This window comes from Condylura cristata, unplaced genomic scaffold (genome assembly GCF_000260355.1).
Source record: "Condylura cristata isolate star-nosed mole 26May11 unplaced genomic scaffold, ConCri1.0 scaffold00033, whole genome shotgun sequence".
Taxonomy (NCBI): Eukaryota; Metazoa; Chordata; class Mammalia; order Eulipotyphla; family Talpidae; genus Condylura; species Condylura cristata.
In genome coordinates this window covers 12,541,193-12,556,532 of record NW_004567134.1, presented here as the reverse complement: position 1 = coordinate 12,556,532, position 15,340 = coordinate 12,541,193, and the positions used below count along the sequence as shown (strand labels likewise).

The 15,340-nt window shown below is 60.0% G+C and overlaps 1 protein-coding gene across 2 annotated transcripts in view; it reads right to left on the bottom strand.

The window, feature by feature from the left end:
• Nucleotides 1-15,340, bottom strand: part of EEFSEC (eukaryotic elongation factor, selenocysteine-tRNA-specific) — a 180,798-nt gene that overhangs the window by 42,996 nt on the left and 122,462 nt on the right. The gene's annotated exons all lie outside the window — the stretch shown is intronic.

Below are 15,340 nucleotides of genomic sequence, written 5' to 3'. Positions count from 1 at the left end.
AGGCATGGCTCAGGGCATACCAGCCGGGGGGCCTGGGGACCCCATTCCCCTGGACCACAGGCATGGCCCTGCAAATGACCCAGGATGCCCTCATCCAGGATGCAGGAGGTGATCACAGCAGCCAAATCCTGCACCACCTAGTTCCCCCATCCTTCCAGTCCTCACTCCACCCCAGGAGTGTTCCATTCTAGCACTTTCTTGCCTTGAGCCCTGAGTTTTGGCTTGCTTCCCAGGCAGATGGCCTCCACAGTTCTTCAGCTTGCCAACCCATGCCTGAGCGTCCCTGAGGGCCCAGGCTCAGCACCGGGAAGTGTGTCCAGAACGCAGAGGCAAGACTGTCCTCTCTCCCGGTGCTACGCCAGCCCGTCCGAACCGCACAGCCCATGGTGCCCATTCCCTGCCTACTCCGGGCCACCTGCCTGCGGGCACCTCTAGGGCAGGCCCTCATCCTGCACCGTCCCCGGGGCCTCTGTTTTCGAGGAGTGTAATATCCAGAAACAACAACAAAACTATAGATGTATACAACACATGCAAGTATGTATGAAATAAATGAATATGTGGAATAATTTGTTTTGGGGGATTATGAAGATATATGTAACTATTTTAGTTACATAACACATCTATTACGTGTAACATGCTATAGAGAAAACACACAGGATGACATGTGAGAGAGGCCCGGGGAGGGAGGAGGTCTGGCTTTGCAGTGAGCTGCTCGGGAGCCTCTGCAGAGGCCACGCCTGAGCTGAGACCTGCTGCAAAGAAGTTATGTGAAGGTCCAGAGGAGGATGGAAACCAGGGAAGTGACAGGAGCAAAGGCCACCCTGGAAGCGGCCTGATGAGCCTGAGAAATAAATAAAGAAGCAGGAAGTCACCCAGGAATTTAGGCAAAGGAAGAAGCTGATCTCTTCCTAAAAGGTCACACCCACCACGACAGGGGCAGATCTCTGCACCCACAGTTTATAAATCAGGAACACAGAAGAGGCTCGAAGAAGCATTTGTGAAATGAGTAAGCATCCCTAAGAGCCACCGTCATGGAGAAGAGGGGAAACCGCGCTAATGCTTCTAGAAGCCAAGGCGTGTTCAGAAAACCCGCCGTCAGAAATTGTTACGGTAATTTCAGCGCCAGCCTCCCGCATCCCGGCCTGCAGGGAGGGGGTGGGGGCACTCGTTTCTCCCTGGATAAAGACAGCGCGCTGGCACTGGGCACAGGCCGGGGCCCTTCCTGGAGAGTCATAATACTCAAGTGTTTGTTTAAAGATCATTAACTACCTAACCAAGGGGTCAGGGGCAGAGAAAGTGAGAAGCACAGTGTCAAAAGCCACAGCCAAGATCAATCAAAAAGAAACATAAAACACTCTGAAATGGCCCGTAAGGTAACAGGAAACTAAGATGTTCAGGAATGCACCTCAGAGTAACGGAATAGCCCTAACCCGGGGCGTGTCCCAGAGAGCTAGGACCCACATCGCAGCTCTGCCCCCCGGCCCCGGCCCCCCGCTGTCTCCCCCTCGGGCCAGCTCTCTAACACGCTGCGGGGCCTGTCTTCCACGCCATGACTTTCGAACCTTCGGTCATGGCTGTTGAGGACAGGAAGAGTCTGTGGTCAGCTACGATTCTATGAAAGTCAATCCCTGGACAAGTAAAACTGCTGGGGGGAGGTACCCCTCTGCTTGCCTGGCTCCTGGAGCCCTGAGCCCCCCAAGAGCCCACGTCCTCCCAGGCCTTGGGAACAGCCCATGGGAACACGAATAACTCCTCACAGATGGTCGTCCTGAGTGTCGCTGGCTTTGCTGGTGGGTTCCCACCCCTTGGGACGCCTTCCCCCTGCCCACTCGCCACAGACCCGGCGACTCCCCTGTATTTGCTGACTTAAGTCGGAACAGAATAGACACCCGTGGCCCCTCACCCACCCAGCAGCTAAAGTGCTACCAACGGCTGTCCTGGCACTGCCTTCCACGCCCAACCCGTGGAAGTGGCCGCCCCTGGGCGTGGCGTCTCTCACAGCTGGCGAGGGCAGCCCCAGGGGAGGGCGGCCGGGGCCGGGCGCCCCTGGCGTCCCCGCTCCTTTCCATCAGGCCTGACCCCTCGCAGGCTGGCTTCAAAGCATGTTCTCTTTTCAACGGGGCTCATGTTCTTAGCACGGAAATAATAAAGAATGCCTTAAGAGGGCACCGTGAAGAGCAGAAAGACAAATAACTGTGCGAATCAAGATTTTAGGGGCCCAGACAGGAAATTGTGAAACAGATAAAGACGGGGACAGGGCGGCACGGCGCTGCGCCGACTGGCCAGCGAGCCGGGCGCCCACTCCACCAAGACCCACGCAGGAGCACAGCGCTCCCGGGCGTGGGGGCAGATGGCGTCCCCCACGCAGGGAGGGGAAGGGGCCTTCCTCGCAGCCATTTATTCTCTGGCCACCTCTGGGAGACCGTCCAGCATCAAGCGCTCGCGCCCCGCGTTCACCGCCGGCCGTGCTGAGGGCTGAGGCGCTGTAGCTCGCCCGCGACGCCGGGGTGAAGCCACTCCCCAACACGGGCTCGGGAATGCGAGGGCAGCACGCAGCCAGCGGAGACACCGACTGATGGGTCACCAATCGCACGACGAGGGCGGCACTCGGGAGGGCGGCTGGGAGGACGCTGCTGGGGGCCAGGGCTGAGGCCGGGATGGCGCAGGGAGGGAGCCACCCACGGGCTCTGGCAGAGGGAGGCGCAGGCCAGGCCTGAGGCCCCAGGGGCAACGAGGTGGCCGGTTGGAGGGGCTGGCAGGGGCGGGCTGGCCGGCCAGGAGACAGTGGCCGGCCACCTCCACCACGTGAGGGGCAACAGAAAGCCCTTGGAGAGGTGGTCAGGCGGAGCAGAATGGCGCCCTCCAGCTCAGGGTGGGCGGGCGACGGCAAGTCAGGGGAGGGAGGCCAGCTCAGAGCGTGGGGCATGTGGAGACGGACTGGGTATGGGGTGAGGGGCCACGGCACCCGCAGGTTTCCTGCGTGAGGGGCCACGTGGGGCTGAGGTGGAAAAGGGCAGCGGGGAGCTTGGGCACAGCCGTGTGCCGGTCGCGGGAGAGGCGGCCCATGAGCGAGGGGGAGCTCTGGAGGGGTCAGGGCTGCAGTGCGCTGTGAGCTGGGAGAAGTCCCCCCCCTGCGCTGTGCCCCACCCTGGGTGCCGCTGGGCAGCCCTGGCCGACGACACCCCAAACCCGTCCCCCTCAGTCTTGTCCCCGAGGGAAACGGCAAGTCCGCAGTGGCAGGTGCTTGTGGCCACGCACGGGGGTGCTCGCGCCCACGCCGCCTCACCCGACCTAGAGGCTTGGCCTTCAAACGGGCCGGCACCCAGCCGTTCCCCTGCCGCCACTGCCGCCCCGGGCCCAGGCCCCCCGGCTTTTGTGCAGGACGCTAGAGTTCCCGACGGCTTCCGTGAAAGCGAGTGCCCCAAGTGGGACCCAAGGCCCCGAGCCGGCCCCTGCACTCTGACTTCTCTGCGGTGAGTCCTGCACCCCCCACTCCCACCTCTTCAGTCACAGGGCCTCTGGCTTCTCTCTGCCTAAGCACACCCCTACCTCTGGGCTTGCACTGGCCGGGGCTGGGATACCCCCCAGACAGGCGGGCTGCTTCCTCATTCCCTTCATGTCTCTGCTCAAGCAGCTCTTTATCGAGCCCTTCCCCCGCCATAGGAACTGGGAACACCATGCCCCCTGCTTCTGTCTCCTCCCACTTCTTGCACAGCACCAGCCCCCCACTCCTCCCACGGCCGCCACACACACACCGGAGTGTGACCTCCGCAGAGACAAGGGGCCTGCTCTTATTTTTGTGCCCAGCGGTCAACACGCATGCGTGGAGGGAGCCACGGCGGCGCACAGCGCTGTCCCTGCCCCGGGTTCCGGTCCAGAGCGGGACCCACACGTCCACAGAGGCCCGCGGAGACACACACCCACACAGGCCGTGGGGGCAGGCCTGGCCCTGGTCAGCTGGGCGACTGGAGGTTCAGACACTCCCCAGGGCGAGCCGGGAAAAGCAGCCGAGGGCCACAGGTCTCCTCGGCGGGGGGTGCAGTTAGAACGGCGGCCAGAAGAGTGGGCGGCAGAGCAGGGGGTGCTGCTGCCGGGCAAGTGGGTGGGATGGGCAGGCCCTGTGCGTGGGACCCACCGGGGAGCCCTTCCCTGGGCCCCGCCCCCGGGGGGGGGCTGGCCGCTGCGTGTCCTCCTCCTGTCCTCCCAGCTCTCCGGCACCCGTACTTCAGAAGGGAGGGCTGGACCCAGGGCGGAGGGCGGTTGGAATACATCAAGCCAGCAAACAATTTTTAAAACTCGAGTTCATGCTTGCTAAGCAGTTTGGCCCTTCTGATTCACAAAGAAGGTTTACCATCAGCTGGGTCAGTTATTCTTCATAAAAACCCTACGAGGCAGGTCAATATTTTTACATTCAATTTTATGGATGAAGAAACAGAGGTTTTGATGTCTCCAAGGTCACAAAGCAAATAGGCTGCGGCTTGGGACAATAACCGCTGGGCCGGCAGGCAGGTCCGGCATTCCACGGCCTGGTCTCCTGACCAGCTGAGCAGAAACTGTGTGGGCTGCCCGGGGCGGGGGGCCAAGCAGCCCCGCCCGCCAGGCTCGGGGTCAGAAAGGCAGGGGCTGTGGGGCGTGGAAGATGATAATGTAGGGGTGCAGAAGGTGGCCCCAGGACGCAGCGGCGGAGCCTTCGTGGGAGTGTCTGGAGGCAGCAGAGTCCGGCAGCAGCCCGCGCCCTCCAGCTCCGGGCCGCTGAGGTCAGCAGCCACCGCTGCCGCCAGGCCCACAGGCTCCCGCCGACTGCTCGGCGGCCCTGGTCCCGTCTAGCCACCCCCGGTCTCTGGCTTTGGTGCCTCCAGCACGGGAGACGCTGGGCAGGACGACACGCTGATCCGCTCCTGCCCGGTGCGCGCCCTGGCCCTCCGAGGCTTGCCCCCGCTCCCCAGCATCTGACCGTCCTGCTGGGGCTGCGCCTTCCGGGGAGACTCGAGGTGGATCCCAGACTCACCCCCCCCCCCAACACTCCCAGCACCTGGAACCTGCTCGTCACAGAAGCCCACTTTCTTCCCTAAGACCGTGTCGGATAAGCAGATCTACTGTACCACGGCAGGCCGGGGAGACACACCCCCACAGGGACCCTCCCTCGCGAGCCGGGGTGCGGCGTGGACGGGCAGCGTCTGGGGTCCCTGTGGCGGCCTCCAGACCCACAGACACTGGAGAGAGGCAACGCCCTGTGGCGAGCAGCCCTGCGTGTGCAGAGATGTTTGTGATCACGGTGCTGGCCGTAATGAGACTGGACTTCTCTTATCCATTTTCGTTCCATTAATGAGCCTGGAAGCTCCTGGCTGTGCCAAAGGCGGGGGTCAGGGCCTTGCAACTTCATCATTACTTAATAAAATGTAAATCGGAGAGGAAAAGAAACACACAAGGTTTGACACTAATAAGCTTACAACAGGATCAGTTACTTCAATTCAAAGAGATTCAGACCGGAGGGCAAAAAAATGAAATAAGCTTTTAAAGAGCAGTCTAGGTTTGGCTCCATCAGACCTAACCAATTTTGTTTAATAAGGTTTCAATTTGGCTGCTCTCAATTCTCGCTCTTCTTCAAGCTAGGCCAGGGACAGATAAGATAACCCCTGCCCTCCACATCCCCAGCCCAAAGCCTTAACTGCGCCTCACACAGAAAGCGCAGCTGGGGACGCTGCACAGGGAGAGCCGCGTGGGCCTGGGGTCGCCGGCAGGAACACGGGCTCGGCCCACCCACTCATTCCGCAGAAACGAAACCATTCTGCACTCTGCCCGGTACCCACATCTGCATCACCACGGAGACGTCGCTCCTGCTACACTCCGGTCCTCGCGTCCAGTGGACGACCCCGAGTCCCTGACCCCTCGGGCCCCCACAGCGGCCGCTCCCCTGCATCTCTGCCTGCCCCCCTCCCGGCCCGCGGTCGGTCACGCCCACGCACGGTGACAGGCTCGCCGGCTGACACAGGCGGCACAAGCCACCGGCGCGCCCCACCACTCGCCTCCTTCCTTGAGTGCTAGCTTAGGGGCATCTGTTCACACAGAGACCGTGCGCTGCCCAGGGACATTCTGGTCTGCGCGGATGAACCAGGCGAGACGGGTCTCGTGCCACCCCGTGCCCAGGGGTGGGCTGTCCGCCCCTGTCGCCGCGATCCTGCTCTGCCACACTGGCGCAATGAAACGCCCCGAAGGCGCCTTCCCCAGAACGGGTACCCGTGTTGCACGACCATGTGGGCGGCTCCTTCCCGCGTGAGGGTCCACCTTCCCTGTGTGCCCTGACTGTGGGCGCGGGTCTTGCTAGCTTTGCTCTTATTAGCGACCCTGCGGTGACTGTTCTGTGGTCCCGTGTGCCTCGACGCAATGCGGGGTTTCCCTAGGGCAGGAATCTGGACGGGAAACCGTGGTGCGGGGGACCCACGGTCAGTAGGTCTCTGGCGAGCCGCGGACGCCCCACCAGCAGCCTGAGTGACGGCTGCGCTCACATCCTGGCCGCACTGGCTGCAGTCACTGCTCGGGCCGGCTGGCCAGGCGTGCTGCCCCACTGCCGTCTTTGATTTTCCTCCGGGACCAGGAGGGCCCCCGAGCCCTGCTGCTTCAAGTTCACCCCAGAGACAAAGTGGGGAGAGCTCCCCATCTGCCGTGCGCACTGCTGGGCCCCCAGGATTCCTGGGCCTGCTCCTGAGCCCGCAGCTCTTTTGGAAGGGGTGAAGCATGGAGGAGGAGGGAGGGAGGGGGTGGAGGAATCTGCACGGCCCCTCCCCCACCCTGGCTCGCCTCCTGGGCTCCCTGCCCTCTGGGCACCAGTGCCAGGAAATGCGGGCCTGGCAGCACTTGAGAGGCTTCTCCTCCCACCTGGGCCTCTCTCCGGGGAGTCATGCCGGCTGACCAGTGGTGGGATCTGTTCTGTGCAAAAATTCCACTGGGGCCTCCACAAAAGAGCAATTGTCCCCTGGGGAGGGAGGGAAGGGAGCCAGGGGGACCTTCCACTCAGGGACAACTGCTGAGCGCCGAGAAATGTCCCCTCTGAAAAACAAAAGTGGGTCTGCGGAACCACCTGCTCCCCGAGACCCGGTTCCAAGGTCAGACACGGGGCCGCCACCCCCACCCCACCCTGGCCCCCCCGTGACCAGGCCCCAGGCGCCGGGATAGGCTCTCACTCAGCGGGGTCGGCTGCCCAGGGCCCACAGTGCCTTACCTCCTGCGGGCCTCTCCCATCGCCCCTGGCCTTTGCCCCAGAGCAGCTCAGGGCACCTGCCGGGCCCCCAGCACCCAGCTGCCCTCGGCGCAGTCACGTGCCACGTGTGCAAGGCGGGGCTGCACGTTTGGCCCTGTGAGGCTCCTGTGCCAGGTGGACACTGCCCACGGGCGGCTGGGGTTCTTTGGCTCACCACTGTTCCCTGCCACACGGTGGGCGCCGTGGAGGAAGGCCCCTGGCCTGCTCAGTGGCCTCGCGGGCAGACTCGGGTTATTAACCTCCTAGCCGCCGCAGCGGTGAGAACCGTAAAAGTGACAAGGGGCCTGCCAGGAAGCCTTAGGCTCCACCCCCAGCCACCCTCCGCGTTTGTCATCCCATAAAACTTTAAATTGAATTACACCAATGTCTGATTCTTCTGTTTTCCATACCACTGAGGCTTTAATTGCTTTTAACGACATCCCTGGGCTTTGGGGGGGGGGGCAAGAAACCCCTGGGGAGCAAGCCAAGGGAGGCAGCCCTGCTGTGCAGCTCAGGAGAGCACCCGTGGGGAGAACTGCACCCCCACCTGTGCTCTGGGCCTGCACAGAGGACCCGCAGGGCCTGGGGCCCCAAAGGGGGAGGTCTGAGTGCACAGAAAGATGCTCACAGTTTTGAGGCTCCCCCTTTCTTCAGTCGCTCGTCGGAGCCACATGACTCCCTTCGTGACTCCCCACCTCCCCCTCGTCCCGGCTCCTCCACAGGCACACCGGCCTTTTGCTCTAGTCCAAGTTTAGGGGAAAAGTTTGTAGTATTTGCCAGCCCCAGTTTCTTCACCAGTAAAATGTGATTAACAGATCCTAGAACACAGGATGTGAAGATGTGCCCGGCAGCTGTTAGAGCGCCGGGCACTTTGCGGACATGATGGTGCCCAGCCCCCCTGCGCGCCACACCTTGGCTCTGCCTCGTCCTCACCCTTTGCATCCCCGTAGAGCCCAGAGGCTGGGAAATTCTGGAGTCTGCTTCCCCTGCAGCCAGCTTTTTCCTGGTCACCCCTAGAGGGAAGCCCACGTTTCTGCCGGCCACTGGCAGAAAACAGCTGTGAGACGGGATAAGCAATCAAATACATGACGCTCTTTCATCAGCATGGAAAAGTGCTTTCTCTATAATACTGGACAAGTAATCAAGGTGTGAGCGTACATTTCATTTTATTATTTTTTTAGATTTATTTATGTTTATGCATACAGAACTGCGTACAGGCCAGAGGTGCAGGGGTGGTGACCTCTTCACCAGAGACAGAGCGGGGAGCAGAACAGGCCGACTGACGAAGTTCACTGCTGAGGGGAGCAGCGGGTGGGTCGGGAGAGGTCTGCCGCTCCATGTGGGTCACCTCCGGGGCCGGGAATCGAACTCGCACCCAACCTGCTGCTAGCTTCACAGTGCTGCGCTTTAACCCGCTGCGCCACCAGGGAGGGCCCGAGTGTTTTACATGCATGGTTAAGTATATGAAGTAAGACTCCAGGCCTTGGGATTTTTAGAGTGCTTCTTCACATCTCGTACACATTTCTACAGTAATCATGCACTTTAACTGTTACTTATTCCGAGTGTATTTTGGATCCACAGAGGAGGGTCTGGGAAAGCCGGACCATCCCACCAGTGTGGCGACGTGGGCGGCGCCAACACCCTCCCCAAGCCCACGGCCCACGTGTGGCAAGTGCCCATGGCCTGCCGCGCCGTGCTTGCCCACCTCCCTGTCCTCACCACCTTGACAGGTGAGGAAAGAGCCCAGCTGCTCGCTGGAAAACGGCGACTTGGAGGCGAGCTCTGAGTGCCTCCAGCACCCGCCATGGCGACACAAGGCCCGGCCCCGCACCCGGGGAGAGGGAGAGCGTGGGCAGAGGCAGCCTGGTGTCACCAGCAGGGCTCAGCTCGCTGGCTTCTCGCGTCTCCAGGAGGGAAAACCCTAAGCGGACGCCCAGGAAAGCCCGGGCGGCCGGCGGAACAGAGGGAGCCCGCCTCCGGGAGACCTCGCCTGCCATGAGGGCTCCGTCTGACCGGCCTCCCTCTCGTCCTGTCATGAAGCTGCCTTTTTTTTTTTTTTTAAAGATTTATTTATGCATACAGAACTGGGGTACAGGCCAGAGGTGCAGGGCCGGCGAGAGGCTTCACCAGAGACAGAGTGGGGAGCACAACAGGCAGATCGACGACAAAGTACACTGCTGAGGGGAGCAGCAGGTGGGTCAGGAGAGGTCTGCCGCGCCATGTGGGTCACCTCCGGGGCAGGTGGGAATCGAACTCATGCGGAAGTGGCTTTAGATTGTCAGTGCTGTGCTTTAACCCGCTGCGCCACCAGGGAGGGCCGAAGCTGCCTTTTGAAAAATCAGAGTAAGGGCTGCTAAGGAAGAGGCGGCCGTGTGTCTGCGAGTCTGCAGACCTAACAGGCAGGGCGCTCTGTGCCAGAGTGCCTCCTTGTCCCCCTATTTTCCTGTATCTGCATTTTCCAAATGTATCTTTAGTCTTTGTATTAGGATAAAGAAAACACCTTTGAAAGCAAATCGAAAATGTGTCCACGTGAAACTCAAGCACGTCACCGGGGCGGGGTGGCGGGGGCGGAATTCCACCCACAGTAATGGGGTGCCTACAAGGTGCCAGGCCACTCAGGGCACTGGACCTACAGTGACACGCCGAGGCCATGCAGGGCTGGGGAAGCACACGCGCACTCCTTAGAGACCTCACACTGAGAGCTCAGAAATCCTGGAAGACCCCTTGGTGTGTTCCTGCTCCTGAGGCAGAGAGCAGTGCAGGAAATATGGAAACTCTCTGAAGTCCCAAGTTTTAGCCTTCAAGATTCACGGGAAAGTTTGCATTCTATGCCATAGTAGAACGACACTCATTATGCTATAAAACTGAGGCTGGAAACTAACTGCCCTTGTGCAAACGGATGCTTCAGGGGGCTGATCTGTTGGCAGGCCTGGGCATCCAGGCTCGGGATGGATGCGGTGGCATTTACGCCACCCCCAGACCCTGGCCCTTAGGGAGGCGCTCCTATTCAGACACACACATGCCATCTGGCCCTCATCTTTTGCTCTGCTGAAGGAACACCAGGCTGCCCCAACCCGGGCCGGCCCTACTGAGGGGACCGGCTGGCACCCACCAGGACGACCACTTCCATAGTGTTGGCCCCAGGGTCTGGTTTCAAAATAGGAGCTAGGCCAAGATGCGTGGGGGAACAGCAGAAAATGGCATCTGAGACATGCTATGTCTTACATTCTGCACAAGCAAGGTCAAAGGTCCTTGCCTCTCAGGTCTCGGCACCAGGCCAAACACCAAGTCCCCCAGTTACCACCCTCACTTCACCACTGCCAGCAGAGCGCAGCCAGCAAAACAGCCGAGCTCAGCCAGGCACAGGGCAGCCCCTTCCATCTGCTGTGTCTGGCCCTTGAGAAGCAGCCCAGAGCAGGGGCCCTGGAGCCCAGCGAGCAGAGCGGGCGGCTTCTGCCCACGTCTTCCATTTCCATATGCAAGAGATATCTCCAAGGTCCAGGCAACACTTAGGGCTGACCATTTCCCAGCTACCTGGAGAGATTTGGCCAATGTGAACTACCCCTGATGGTATGACGACCCACATTTATGCCTTTTACCTGGAACTGACAGAAGCTCTTTCCAAAAAGCTGTCATGAATTTAAAAATCTCAACTCAGACATATTTTCCCAGAAAGTAGATTGGGACAGCAACATTAACTATCACTTGAAAAGTTTAGGAGTGTTAAGATGAATGAAAATTACTGTAAACACATGTGACAAGAACGTCAAACAAGAAAATATCAAGGAAACAAGCCATCCCAGGGAGAGCAAAAAGCAGCCACAGCGGGGTGGGTCAGGGGGCATCTGGCCATTTGACACCCCACTGACAGCGCCCCCCCCACCCCCCGTTAGCCGGTGGCCAGAATGTCTGCCGAGGGAGAGCCATTTGCCATGGTGGCAGCAGTGCTGAAGGGTCTGTCGCCTGAAGCTGGGGAGTGGCCCACTGTGGAAGGGGGGGACCCTGCATTTCCCCTGCCTCCCACCTCTCCTCAGTCAGCTGAAGCCCCACCGGCCCTAGGCAGCCTACCCAGACTGCCAGGGCCTCGCGTCATCCAAGTCCCCACCACGGCGAACACTCAGTGACAAGTACTGGAAGCCACAGAGTCCACCAAGCTTGCGTACATCAGCTTACTCAATCTGCACAAGCCCCGAGGAGGTACGGTCCTATTGTGACCCACCTTGCACAGCTCAAGCTGGGGCTGAGTGGGGCTGGGGCGTGCCTGAGGTCACCCAGGCCATGGTGCAAGCCCAGCCATCCCCACCTGCAGAAGAGCCGCTCTCATTTTGCAGCCTTCACCCCGACGGGGGTCTGGTACTTCACGGTGCTAACTGCTGCTAACTGAATGTGCGGCTGAGGGCACGTGGCCAAGCCTCTACATAACACAGTGATCATAAAGCAGGATTTGGAGTCAGACTTCTTGGGTTCAAATCCTGCCTATTACCCATGCAACCCCGGGCAAGTGATTTCACCGCCATGTTTCTCCTCACAAGGAAAACACACCTACCTCGCTGGGCAGCTGTGAGCAGTACACCGGGACAATCCACATGAAGCAGCCAGGTCGGCGTAGTGAAAAGCAGAAATTCTCCCCCAATTAGTGATCAGCACTATTACCATTAATATCTCCTCACTGGGGAATGGAGCGGAGCGGCCCAACTCCGCCTGGTTTACTGTGACAATTAAGGAAGACACAGGTGCCTGGATGCCCAGCGTGGTTCCTGGCACAGAGATGGGCTCTGTCCAGCGTCCTCAAAGCCTACAGACCTGGCTCACAGGCTTTTCATTTACCTAAAATGGTAAATATTTTAGGTTCTGCAGGCCAGAGTGTCGCCATCACAACTACTCAACCTTGCCGCTGCAGCCACAAAAACACCTGTTTACACAAACAGGTGGTAGAGGCTGTGGGCCTGCCATGGTCAGCAGACTCTGGAGAACTGAACAGCCACACACACTTGGGCAGCCACGCTGCCCGGGCACCAGAGTTGGCGCTCTGCGGAGCAGCTCGCCAGTGAGCAGACCAGCGACGTGGGCATTCATGGGGCGGCCATTTTCTGAACACCTACTGTTTTCCGGGCCCACAAGACATGGTCCTCGCAGGGAAGGGGTGAGGGGTACAGTGTGGGGACACAGTCACGTCAACGGTGCAGGTGCAGGCCCAGTCTCCTCATCTGTAACCCGGATGTAAGAGTAACACCACCACTTGCAGAGGGAGCGGAAAGAGCAGGGGAGTCCTTGGTGGGGTGGCAGAGTGATTATTATTCTTCCCCTTCTCCTAGGAAGCAGGAGGAGGGGGCAATCCACTTGAGATGACTTTCAGAAGCTGAAGGGCATAAGCTTTGTGCAAAATCTGTTTGGGGTAGAACGGGTAACACACAGGCCAATGTGAGTCATGTTATATCGCAAATCAAAATCGGCCTATGAATATACATAATCCCCAAGGTAATTCTCCCAATCTCACCCGGTAATGGAGCCACCCTCGCTCACTGAGGCATGAATATTTACCGTCCTCTGGCTTTACTGCTCTCGATCTGGGTTCAATTTTGCAAATTAAAATGAGGGCTGTGTGGATAGAGAGATTACAGGAGAGCCTCCCGAAGCCTGCTGTCCCCGGTGAGGGAGCCGGGCAGCGTGAGCCAGCTCCTGCTCGCCAGCCTAGTGCTTCTGCCTGCAGGGTCAGGAGCAACAGAAAATGGGACCTGGGGTCACGGGAGGGGGTGTGGCGGGAGTGAAGGGCCAGTAGACAGCCCTCAGGGTGGGCGTAAGGATGGCATTTAACACAGAACGTCCCACGTGGGACAGGTGTGGAAATACCCGGCTGTCTTTCTGATGGCTCATGGGGGTGCAAGAAGCCAAAAGAGCCGGGACTCGACAGTCAGACCTGGGCTCACAGCCTGTCCAGGACTTGAACACGGGGCGTCATTTCACTTCTCTAGGCCTCAGCTTCACCTACAAAGTAGCGACAGAAATGGTCTGTCTTCGTGGTCAATGTGAGAACCAGGGAGAGGTATGCTTACGGCTGGGCCCACAGCACAGACTCAGCAGGGACAAGTCACCCATTGCTTGTGTCCCTGGGACCAGCCGGCACGCCTGCCAGGAGGGAGTGGCCATGGGGCCGCACTGCAGGCTCCTGGGAAGTGGCTTGGCCGGCATAATGGCGTCCGGGTGGCGAAGCTGACTTACAGAACGGGAGCAGCACTCCCGAGGGCAGCTGTCTAGCTGGACCTACTAAGTGCCTGGGGTGAGGCCGAAGACCGCCCCAAGGCCCCAGCGTGTCCCAAGGTAGCAGAACAAGACATGGCCAGGCCTCTTCCTGTCCTGGGTGAGAAGGCAAGGAGAGAGGGGGCTTGAGGGCTGAGTGCTATGACTCCGAGCTCAGGGCGGCTGCTGGCTGCTGCGAACTCTGGACATCTGTCTGCCCACCACAAGGCCTGGTTCCCTAGAAACCAAAAGCCAGAGAGAAAGAGCCACTTAATCTGCTTCAGCTAACCTCGGGGCTCAAAAAAAAAAAAAAAAAAAAACCAACTGGAACCAAATCTGTGTGAAATCCAGTCCAAGAAACCTTTCAAAGGTCCACACTACCGCTGCATGAGCACCTATCATGTTTCAGGTACCAGCCGAGGTCATTCCTAGGCCCGGCCTTGACCCCCAGCAGGCCAAGGGGGAGGGAGCCCGGGGACTGCCACGGCCAGAGATGCCACGCCAGCAGCGGGCCAAGGAGACAAAGGTGAAGCAGAAGGAGCCTGCCGGGTTGACACACAGGGCAACTGACCCCTGTGCGCTCGTGGCATGGGCTGTCCCAGGGAGGCTCAAGGAAGGAACCACAGCTGTCAGCTGGGGAGGAAACGAGAGGAAATCCAGAGGGGAAGGGGGTACTTGCGCTGAGCCCTGAGGATGGGGAGAGGGCCACTCCGGCAGGAGACGGGCAAAGGCCCAGGACCGGGGAGGACGCTCACGGGTCTGAGGTGGTGAGCAGAGAGGACGCACCCTGCGGCCAGGCTGGATGGAGCAGTGCAGAGCCCCCGCGGGCAGGCCAGGGTGCTGGAGCTGTCCGGCAGGACAAGGCCACCAGACGGGGTCACGAGTAAAGAAATCAAAGTCAGAAAGACCCACGGTGGCCCCCTGGGAGAAGGGCTGATGGGAAACGAGGCCAAGGGAGGCTGCGGGACGGGAGGCCGTGGGGGGCCCTGCCCTGCTCACCAACTGCAGCCAGAGTCCGCAACTGTGCCTGACACGGCACGCACAAATAAAGCTGAGGGGACGGAAAGGAGACGACAGGAGCCCGGACGAGAGAGGCCACAAGTCGGGGGGCCGCCAGTGCATGTGGCCACGGAGTGTCCGCGGCGGAAGAGCCCGACGTGGCGGGCTCGGCCAGCGGCAGCTGCGACCCGGGCAGGCCGGCCACGCGCCCTCGCCAGCCGCGCACCCGGGCGGCGGCTGCCGGGCTGTAAGCTCTGAGCCCAAAGGGTTACTCACTGCGCTCGGAAAACGCTAACCCCAGCCTGACTAAACGTCTTCTATTTTTCTTTCTGCTTTCTTTAAGACCCCAGATGTGTTCTTGCACATCAAAAGAGAGCAACTTATAAAGTTAAACTAAATCAAGGGCTTTTGTTCTGAGGCATCGTTGCTGAACTAATTATTCCTGTATGTTGCTTAATGAAATAGTGGTGCCATATATTAAACCAGCTAACAGGATGAGCACATGAGTTACAAGGAAGGTCGGGGCTGGGATTATAAATTTAACTTTTTCTTAAGAAGAGATGAAACAAACCACTCAACTCCCCGCTGTCGTGTGTCATGGGAGGGAAAATGATGGCACCGAGCGGAGCTGAGGGAGGGCCGTGCCCCGGTTCACGGACGCCGGCGGCCCCGGGCGGGCGGCGGGCGGAGGGCCCCAGCCTCCTGGCTCCCGGCCCGGCTCCTCTGCACCCAGCTCTGGGCTGGCTCAGCGCTCGCTCCTCACCCCTACGCCCCCTCAGCCCCCTGACCTCCAGGCCCACGTGACACTGCGCCAGGAGTCAGGCAGAGGCTAACGCCCTGCGCGGAGACGCCACCGGCCACTCCCAC